Source organism: Dendrobates tinctorius, unplaced genomic scaffold (assembly GCF_039654945.1).
Source record: "Dendrobates tinctorius isolate UK_male_01 unplaced genomic scaffold, ASM3965494v1 ptg000004l, whole genome shotgun sequence".
NCBI classification, from domain to species: domain Eukaryota; kingdom Metazoa; phylum Chordata; class Amphibia; order Anura; family Dendrobatidae; genus Dendrobates; species Dendrobates tinctorius.
In genome coordinates this window covers 14012058-14023290 of record NW_027361672.1, presented here as the reverse complement: position 1 = coordinate 14023290, position 11233 = coordinate 14012058, and positions in this window count along the sequence as shown.

Here is an 11233-nt window from a genome sequence, read left to right as displayed (position 1 = left end):
TTAATAATTTGTTCAAAGATCTTTCCTGGTATAGAAAGACTCACCGGCCTATAGTTGCCTAGGTCCATCTTCCCCTTTTTGAAGATAGGAACAACATTTGCTCTTCTCCAGTCTTCTGGGACTTCTCCTGTTCTCCAAGAATTTTCAAAGATTATGGAGAGGGGTTCAAAAATTTCTTCTGCTATCTCCTTCAGTACTCTGGGGTGTAATTCATCTGGACCTGGAGACTTGAATTCATTTAGGTTAGCTAAGTATTTCCTCACTATCTTTCTGTTTATAGATATCCTGGATTCTTCTATTCCCTTAATAGGACAGTGAAGAACAGTTGATGTTACATTTCCTTTCTGAGAGAGCACAGATGCAAAATAGGAATTTAAAAGTTCGGCCTTCTCAACATCCTGTCTTACCATTTCATCATTTTCATCCTGTAAAAATCCTATAGCATCTTTGACTTTTCTTTTACTTTTGACATATCCCCAAAATCCTTTATTATTGCTTTTGACATCTCTTGCAAGCCTCAATTCATTGTCAGCTTTAGATAGTCTGATTTGTGCCCTGCAGGTTCTGCAGACAACATTATATTCTTCTTTAGATATGCCTCCCTCTTTCCATTTTCTAAACACTTTTTTCTTCCTTTTTAGCATGTGCTTAAGTTCTGTGTTCATCCATCCTGGCTTCCTTAAATGCTTCCTATTCTTCCATCTTTTCGGAATTGTTAACAATTGTGCTTTGAGAATTTCATTTTTCAAGATTTCCCATCCTTCCTGGACATGTTTGTCTTTAAGGATATCCAGCCATTGGATCCCTCCAATTCTTTCTGAATCCCTTAAAATCTGCCTTTCTGAAATCTAACCTTGACGTCTGAGTCTTCACAGGTCTTCCTCCTCTAGTTATCCAAAATTCTAAAATAGCATGGTCGCTACCTCCTAGGGTTCCAGCCACTTTTACCTCCTCAACCATTTCCTCCCTGTTTATAAGGATTAGATAAAAAGGTAGCAGTTCCCCTTGTTTTCTCCCCTACCTTTTGGAAGATAAAGTTGTCAGCAAGAGAGGATAAGAATTTCCTTGACCTGTTAGTTTTGCCTGAGAGAGATTCCCAACAAATGTCTGGATAGTTGAAATCTCACATGACAACTATGTCATATTTTTTGGACAACTTGGCCATTTGATGCATAAAGAGTTCATCCATATCTTCAGCTTGCACAGGCGGCCTGTAGTAAATGCCTACAATGGTGTCCTTTCCATTATTCTGTCCTTGTATTCTTACCCAAACAGTTTCCACAGAACTCCCAGTCTCTGAAGCTTCAATCTCTGTGCAGATATACGCGTTTCTAACATACAATGCGACACCTCCTCCTCGTTTATCAAGTCTGTTTCTTGCAAATAAGTTGTATCCTTCTAGTCTTGTATTCCAATCATTTGTATTGTCCCACCAAGTTTCAGTGATTCCAATGACATCATATTTCTTTTCCTGTGTTAGTAGTTCCAATTCTCCTTGTTTGTTGCCCATGCTTTCTGCATTAGTATAGAAACATTTTAGTTTGTGATTGGTTTCTCTTTCTCCAATATTTTTATTAATTAGATTCTTTTATCTTTGTTCTTCCTTTCCACTTCTAATAGCAGAGTTCTCAATAGCATTTGTCAGGTGTATGGCTTTTTCTGGTCCTTTGCTTCCCTTCCCATGTTGTTCTAGTTTAAAGCTCTCCTTACAAGTGTAGCAAGGCGACTTCCAAATACATGTTTTCCAGTCTTCGTAAGGTGCACCCCATCTCTAGCAAGTAGTCCATCTACCAGATTTTGAATACATCTGACTGCTGTATCAAAAGAGCCTACATAGCAAACTGGGAAAAGGACTTGGGATACAAGTTTTCCCCAAACCAAATATCACACATTTATAAATTCTCTCATGGCCCATCACAGTGCGTTAGAGCGCAAGAGAACTCTTTTAAAATGGTCGCCAGATGGTATATTACACCTAAACAAAATACTCAATGGTGGACGGGATCCTCTAGTAAATGCTGGAGATGCTGGGATGCAGAGGGAACTTACCTACATATGTGGTGGTCTTGTCCACACCTGATACAGTTCTGGCACCTAGTGGAGGATTTTCTTGGGAAAGTAGTGGGCAAAAAGCTTAAATTGACACCGGAGATAGTGCTCTTAAATTTCCTGACACCGACTGGACATAAGAATACCGCTCTGTTAATCCAACGTGTTCTCTCGGCAGCGAAACTTTTGATTCCTATGAATTGGAAGACAACAGCTACTCCATCTATATCCCAGCTACAGGAAAAGATAGACCTGCTATATCAGGTAGCCAAACTAGCTGCCCTAGTAAATGGCTCACATTCAGCTTTTGAAAGAATATGGCGCCCATGGATTAGATTCAGTTCCATTATTAAAAGTTAATAAGGCTATAGTGCCCTCCCTGCTCGATTCTGTCAACGTAGATAGAATTCTTGTTGCCTAGTGCTCTCCACCCTCCTCTCCCCTACGACCCATATGTCTCTCCCCTATCTTTCAACTACCCCCTCTCTCTGTGACTACCTGTCCCCTTATTCCCTATACTGACTCATTATCTTTGCTTGACATCATGGCGGAGGTGTTGTGGCCAGGGATGAGTGGATGGCGGGAACCTGGATTTGAACCTAGATAGCTATTATTACTAGATGTACCTTTAGGGTTGTTGCTGTCTTTGATCCTCTGTGTCTCAATAGTCATTGCCATGTACAGATGTCCCAAATTATCTGTTTAACTCACGAAAAGTGGAATTTGTAGTCCATATGATAATTTTTAAGCCACTGCGTTGGCGTATTTGTTTGATGTAACTATGCAAATTTCAATAAATCATTGAAAAGAAAAGAGAAGTCCGCCTGCGCAGGAGGGCGATGCCAGGGAGACTGTGTGGATGACGTAGGGACACGACATCCACATGAACCAAGAAGGAGGACGATGATCGTAAAAAGATTGGAGGCTCCCAACCAGAGACATCAACACCCCTTGGACAGGACTGCCCCGCAGGTGAGTATAATAAAAGTTATTTTTCTTCTCTTGCAGGTCAGAACGGGGGCTTATCTACAGCATTATAGCATGCTGTATATCAGCCCTGAAAGGCATTATGTTTATAAAGTGTGCATTTTATACTATGGTTAAAAGGACATCCCAAAAATTCATTTATATTTCTATACAAAAATAAACTGTGTTCATCACCAATATGGACGGCAATCTAACCAACCAGGAGCCCATTCAACAAAAATTTTTAATAAAATCCATTTCTATTTCACAAGGTGTTCTGACAGAAAACTAGATGTTACAAACAGATCAACGATCGCCAAACAAGAGCAAACAACATACTAAAAAGTCACTAAAGTAAAAGGACAGCATGCTTCCAGCTTTAGAAACCTGAAAGTAGCAAACAAGTATCCACGGATCTGGTGGCTGCAGTTCCAGTCACAGACAATTAAAGGGAACATGTCACCCCCCGGGACATGTATGACCTATTAATATGGGTATACAGGTAATAGAATTGTTACACTAGTCGTACCTGTATGCCTCATATTAATAGCCTTGATGCTGAGAAATGTTAGATTATGTTTATGATTTCTTCCAGGCTCTGGGGCCTGGAAAAAATCCCTGCCTACTGTCCTCATAACACTACTACTCACCTCATCAGCGTCAGTTACAGCCCCAAAATTCTGTGCCTGTTCCCTGCACTCCCTCAGAAATACATACCTCATCCTCCCTTCTATGGGCACTGCATTCAGAGATCTTCTCAGGCGAGTCACTGTGACCTCCTGCGTGCGCACTCATAAGGTGCTCTCCCCGCTTCCTCCCTGCACCGTCTTTGCTAGGAACGATGTGTACATGGTGATTTCTGTGCAGGGAGGAAGTGCGCAGAGCACCTTATCTGGTTGCACGCCAAAAGGTCACTTGAGTGGATGTGGCCGTTGTCTGCGCAGAAGATCCCTGAATACAGCACCCACAGAAGGGAGGAAGTGGTATGGATTTTTGAGGGAGTGCAGAGCGCAGGCGCAGGATTCCAGGGCCATAACTAATGTGCATGGGAAGGGGGTAATATTATAAAGAGAACAGAAGGCAGGGATTTCTTCCAGGCACTGCACGGAAGAAATCATTAACAAAGAAATATAACATTTCTCAGCAACAAGACCATTAATGTGAGGCATATAGGTAGGACAAGTGTAACATTTCTATCACCTGTATGCCCATATTAATAGGTCATACACGTCCCAGGGGGTGACTGATTACCTTTAAGCATCATTAAGACTGAGCATACCAAGTTCTTAATTAGCACCTAATTAGCACAGTGTTGGTATGGAGACTTCAAATAAAGTCCTTGCAGGTTAGGACAATACGAATCAGTATAAAGCAAAGCTGAAAAATAAATGGCCAATATCTTAATCATCTGGCATTTGAGTGCACCCTTTTAATAAAGCCATTATCAATCCTATTTGCTAACTACAAGGGATCAGCAAAATAAAACTTGTTTAATTAGCACCACTTGCAGCAAGGTCATTTTACCTTTTAATTTAGCACTTGGCTTATGGAGATATTGCTACATTTATCAAATAGAGACAGTAAGTACACATTTTATAAAATTCTCCAATTCATTAGGTTCCATGTATTTTATAGTGTACCAAAAATCAACTTTTAAACATGTACAATTAAAGTCAAAATCTGCATAAACTTAATTTGGTAGGTAATGGTGAAACCTACAAAAACTTAAGCAAGGCTTAAACATTGGTTAAAAAACGTTGAAAAATTATTTAAGGGAACCTGTCAGCAGGATTTTGCACAGTAATCTACAGGCAGTGTCAGGTCGGCGCCGTTATACTGATTACAATGATAGCTTAGGTGATGAAATCCATCTTGTGGTTGTTGTGTAATCTTTATTTTCAGTTTTGAGTTAATGATATGTTTGTGTTTCGGGGTGGCCTGTGGAAGGGTCTTCATGTGTGATCTGATTAGGTATTGATGTGTATGGCTTCTGACAGGTCACTGATCCTTCACTTACCTGCCCTCTATTTTACATACTGTATATGTTATTGTTTGGAGAAAAAAAATTACATTCATCATGCAGGCACCAGTGCTCTACCTCAATTAATATTTTGTCTTGCATTACGACTACAGTTTATTTCACATGTTAGATGAGCCACTCAAGTGCTCATTTCAACCTAAAGAGCTGTAATGTTGGGAAGGGAAAACATTTCAAAATTATCTATTGCTATATTTTCACAAAGATACAGTATATGGAGAACAAAACAGAATATATTTGTATTAGATGTACCGTAATTGGGTCCATCCCTATTGTTAAAGTGACAGTTCTTCCACCTTGTTTTCTGAGGAACCCCAAAAAATACCTAAATTTGGGCCTTGTATTAATACAAGCATTTGACTTTGTTTTAAACCTTATTCCATATACCAGTTTATGTGCTGTATTCCCAAGTGTATGTTTAGTTGGTACATGATATAAATAAAAAGCATATTTCATTAAAAAAAAAAAAATTAGTACATGTGTCAGTAAACAGCATTTTTCATCCCTGATCTGTAGAATGTGTAGCCATTTTTCTCCTTGCCATCCAAGAGTCATGACATTTTTTTTTAATTTCTGTTCTTGTAGCCATTTGAGAACGTTGTCTTTGTTGGACGAGTTGTAGCTTGGAATTACGCTATTTATTTAACCCCACAATACACAGTAAAAGAGGAAAAATATATTCCAGATGGGTAAAACTAAAAGAAGAAAAATAAGCTATTAATTTTTGCCAATCCATTTTTTGGGGATGATAACGTGCCTAAAACACAGTGACTCTGCCGTTTTGGAGTTCACTGTACTGGATAACTTTCATATTGCATTAGTGTGACAACTGCGCAATCAGCAATACCAAGTAAGCTCATTTTAGATTTTGTTATCTGCATTTTGTAAAAAGAGGGTTGATTTAAACCTTCATACTGTGTGTATACAGTGGCATGTAAAAGTTTGGGCACCCCTGGTCAAAATTACTCTTATTGTGAACAGATAAGCAAATTAAAGATGAAGTGATATCTAAAAGGCCTAAACTTAAATTTGACGTCTTTTCTTTGCAGTTTAGGCAAAAAATAGACTAATGCAATAGTTTGGGCACCTGTGGAGATTTGTGTGCTCAGATAACCTTGACCAAGGTTTCAGACCTTAAATAGCCTGCTAGGGTTATGGCTTGTTCACTATCATCGTTAGGAAAGGCCAGGTGATGAAAATTTCCCAGCTTCATAAAAACCCAGCCTCCTTCTAACCTTGTACCAAAAAACAGCAGCCATGGTTTTTCTAGCACTCTGAAAATGAAAATCGTGGAGATCCTCAAAGCAGTAAAAGGCTATTATAAGATACAGTGGGTATGGAAAGTATTCAGACCCCTTTAAATTTTTCACTCTTTGTTTCATTGCAGCCATTTGGTAAATTCAAAAAAAGTTCATTTTTTTCTCAATGTACACTCTGCACCCCATCTTGACTGAAAAAAAACCCAGAAATGTAGAAATTTTTACAGATTTATTAAAAAAGAAAAACTGAAATATCACATGGTAATAAGTATTCAGACCCTTTGCTCAGACACTCACATGCAGTCCATTTCCTTGTGATGCTCCTTGAGATGGTTCTACTCCTTCACTGGAGCTCACAGTGCATGTCAGACCAAATGAGAATCATGAGGTCAAAGGAACTGGCCAAGGAGCTCAGAAACAGAACTGTGGCAAGGCACAGATCTGGCCAAGGTTACAAAAGAATTTCTGCAGTACTCAAGGTTCCTAAGAGCACAGTGGCTTCTATAATCCTTAAATGGAAGAAGTTTGGGACCACCAGAAGTCTTCCTAGACTTGGTCGTCCAGCCAAACTGAGCAATTGTGGAAGAGCCTTGGTGAGAGAGGTAAAGAAGAACCCCAAGATCAGTGTCGCTGAGCTCCACAGATGCAGTAGGGAGATTGCCCCTCACTGTGCTTCCTGCACAAAATACTCCCCCTCACACTGCCCCTTCTCCATAGTATCTCCCATAACACCCCTCTCCATGATGTCCACCAACTTATTGCCTCTCTCTGAAATGTCCACCCCACAGAGCCCTTCTCCACAATGTGACCTCACACTTCATAGAATCATAGAATGCTAAAGTTGGAAGAGACCTCAAGGTGTAATACATATAAGGTACTATGGAATCTGATTGCGTGGCATAAATGAATCTGAGACCAAAGTTGAGACAAACAAACTGTATTAACAAAGCAAAAGTAAACAAAATAACAGAGGAATTACTGAAATTACAGCGAAGTGCAAAACAGCACAAAACGGAAATGTTCAGTAGCTATGCTAGCGGAGCATGATCGCTAATGCAAGTCCAGAAATTATATGCAGTAAGAGTGCGACTTGTACTTGGTAGTCCAAAAGTACGCAAACAGTGAAGCCAACACCTTTCATGGAAGTCCAGTAATAAGAAGACGGTAAACCACACAGGAAGTTCAAGGACAGGGCGAAGTACCAGACTCCATCTTGGATGAGGGCAAAACAGGCTCGATGGAACATCCGGAAACCTTACACAATGGTCATCGTGTCGAACCCGTTGCTCAGTGCAGCAAAGGATTTACTAAACCATCTCAGACAGATGTCGATTCAGCATCTGTTTGAAGATTTCCATTGACGGAGAACTCATCACCTTTCATGGCAGCCTGTTTCACTCATTGATCACCATCACTGTCAAAAAGTTTTTAGAAATATCTAATCTGTTTCTTCTCCCTTTCAGTTTCATTCCATTGCTTCTCTTGTTTCCATGTGCAAATGAGATTAAGGATGATCCCTTTACACTGCAACATTCCTTCAGATATTTGTAGAAAGCTATTAAATCTCCTCTTAGCCTTCTTTTTTGCAAGCTAAACATTCCCAGATCCTTTAATAGTTCCTTATAGGACATACTTTGCAGTCCGCTCACCATCCCGGTAGCTCTTCTTTGAACTTGCTCCAGTTTTTCCAATGTCTTTTTTTAAATGTGGTGCCCAAGCACTGTACACAGTCTTCCAGATGAGGCCTGACCAAGGAGGAGGAGTAGAGAGGGATAATTATTTCATGTGATCTAAACTCTATGCTTCTCTTAATACATCCAAGAACTGTGTTTGCCTGTTGACTAATGTGCAGTCTGTGATCTATTAATATACCCAAGTTTTTTTCACACATGCTGTTTGTTTAGTTCTATTCCTCCCATTCAATAGATGCAATTTGTTTTTTTTGCCCAGCTGTAGAATCTTGCATTTCTCCCTGTTAAATACCATTCTATTAGTCGCTGCTCATTCTTCAAGCTTATCTAGATCCTTCTGAATCCTTTCTCTGTCTTTTCTAGTGTTAGCTATCCCTACTAGCTTTGCATTGCCTGCAAACTTGATTAGTTTACTTTCAGTTCCCTTATCTAGATAATTTATAAAAATGTGGAACATCGGGGCCAGAGCCTTGTGGTACGCCACGTGAAACACTTTTCCAATGAGATGTGCAACCATTTATTACAACTCTTTGAGTACGCTCACTGAGCCAGTTATGAACCCACTTAACCGTCGCCTTGTCAATACCATACTTGGTCATTTTTTCAATAAGTATAGTATGAGATAATTTATCAAATGCTTTGCTGAAGTTGATATAAACTATATCAACAGAATTTCCCTGATCCACTCAGTCAGTGATTCCATCATAGAAGGAAGTTAGATTAGTCTGGCATGACTTGTTTGCTAGAAACCCATGCTGGTTCTGATTAATTACTCTATTCTTATCCAAGTACTTACATGCATGCTGCTTAATAATTTGTTCAAATATCTTTCCTGGTATAAAAGTAAGGGTACTGTTACACTTAGCGATGCACCAGCGATCCCGACAACGATATGGATCACTGGTGCATCGCTAAGTGGTTGCTAGTGAGCTGCCACACAGGCAGATCTCACCAGCGACATAGCAGTGGTCGGGGGTTGCTACTTACCTGTCAGACGCGGCGATTCTGAAGTTCTCCCGCCCGCATCCACGCGTCGCTCGTCAGTGCCACTGGAAGCGCCCGACGAGAAATGGTCCAGGACGTTCTCGCGCGATCAGTGATGGACAGCGGGGGAGCCAGTCGGAGATAAGTATCACATGTAGCGATATCGCTAGCTATATCACTGCTACTTCACAAAACCAGTGACGTTACAGCGATATTGCTAGCGATATCGCTATGTGTAATGGGCCCTTAAGGCTCACTGGACTGGGAAATAGAGGGAGAAAATTACTTCACGTGATCTAGCCTCTATGCTTCTCTCAATGCATCCTCGAATGCTGTTGGCCTTTTTTGCTGCTGCATCACACTGTTGACTCATGTGCAGTCTGTGATCTATTAGTTCCTCCCATTCTGTAGATGTAATTTTCATGACATGAATAGGTTCCAAGGTAGGAAGGAGGGAGCAGTGTCTCCCAGGCAGCTCTGCGGGCCACATATCCTTCGGCTGACTACATGCAGCCCATGGGCCGTATGTTGTGCAGGCTGTAATAAAGAAAGATAATGAAAGTAGCTTAATATTTGGAAATCAAATGAGTATTAGGCTATGTTCATATGTTGCGTTCTTTTCTGCAGGCAAAACCTGCTGTCTTGGCTTTCAAGAAGCTACTTAAAAAAAAATTTGCTGTTTTTTTCTGCTGCATTTTTCACATACAATTGCCTCTTGTGCGTGCGGATATAGTTTAGTGCCTCTTCTTCCCAAGTTTTATGCATCATAAACCCAGCAAAACCTGATACCTACGTTTTGCACTTACAGCTTTCTATGAGTGAAAAAACGCTGAAAGTGACATGCTGCAGTTTTAAAAAACGCAGTTTTCCAAATCAGTCAGCAAAATAAACAAGTGTGCATGAGAGTTCTGAAATCTCATAACTTTTTCTGGTACTGTAAAAAGCAGCTTTTAATATGAAATGTGTGGACATAGCCTTAAGTGTACTTCATTGAAATCCCTGCTCATTCTAAACATAGCAGTCTAGGAGGTGATCCTAAATAATTGACAGCCTTTCTATATCGTTCCATCTGTCGTTTGTCTCTAACCTGTGTACAATTTATTTAGGTCATACTGCTGAGCCAGGGCAAATATCAATTACATCATCCTCAGTCACTTTCTTTACACTATTAATCATATTTCATGGATCGTTCAGTTACACTTTCTCACTCAGTTATCCATTTAATCTCCTTTCTCAGCAGTTTCGGCTGCTGCATTTTATTTTCTTTCACGATGTTATATCACCAACCGAAAAAACCTAAATGTCCATTATCTTCAAACCTTATATCTCCCAACCTTTGACTTGTCTCCAAGTTTTCTCCCATCAGGTCCTGGGGCTATGTAAAAGCTTAAAAAGGCAAAGAAATCTACAAAGACCGCAACAAGATGGGATTGTGATCTCACCATCAGTCTGACTGACTTTAGAAATGAGAACGTTATCATCTCCTGCAGACACTTGGCACATTGTGATAGTTCTCACACAGTATCCCACATAGTCATTAGGAAAAATAAAATCCATACAATCTAACAAACGTGAAACTCTGTGGCATATTTGGCTTGAGAAGAGAGCATATTCTGCACAAATGAAACAGAGCCGACTTGCTTCAACAGTAAATTCTACTAATGTAGTGAGTTTGCATTTGATCGCCTTGCAGGACTATTTATACATATTTGGCTATCAAAAAATGCATGTGATATTGTCCATCACTGACCTGACTCTAAAAGGGCTTGTCTGAACACAAATAACTCCTTTAATATGGTAGCTGTCATGGTTTTAATGTTCGTGTTAACAGACCTTCCACAAACAGGTTTAGCGTAAGCCACTCCGTTTACCAGATTCCAGGAGTAGCCATGGCCTTCACCCTTTAAAGTGAACCTGTCACCAGATGTGGCCAATATAAGATGCGGCCACTGCCTTTCAGGGCTTCTCTACAGCATTCTATAATGCTGTAGATAAGCCCCTGACCTGAAAGATAAGAAAAACAAGTTTTATTATACTCACCCAGGGGCGGTACGATGGGTGTCACAAGTCCGGGTCTGGCACCTCTCATCTTCTTATGATCGCCGCCCTCCTGCTTGCTTCACGGCTCCCCACCATTGTGCTCCTGTGCAGGTGTACTTATCTGCCCTGTTGAGGGCAGAGGAAAGTACTGCAGTGCACAGGTGCCAGGAAAGGTCAGAGAGGCCAAGCGCCTGTGCACTGCAGTA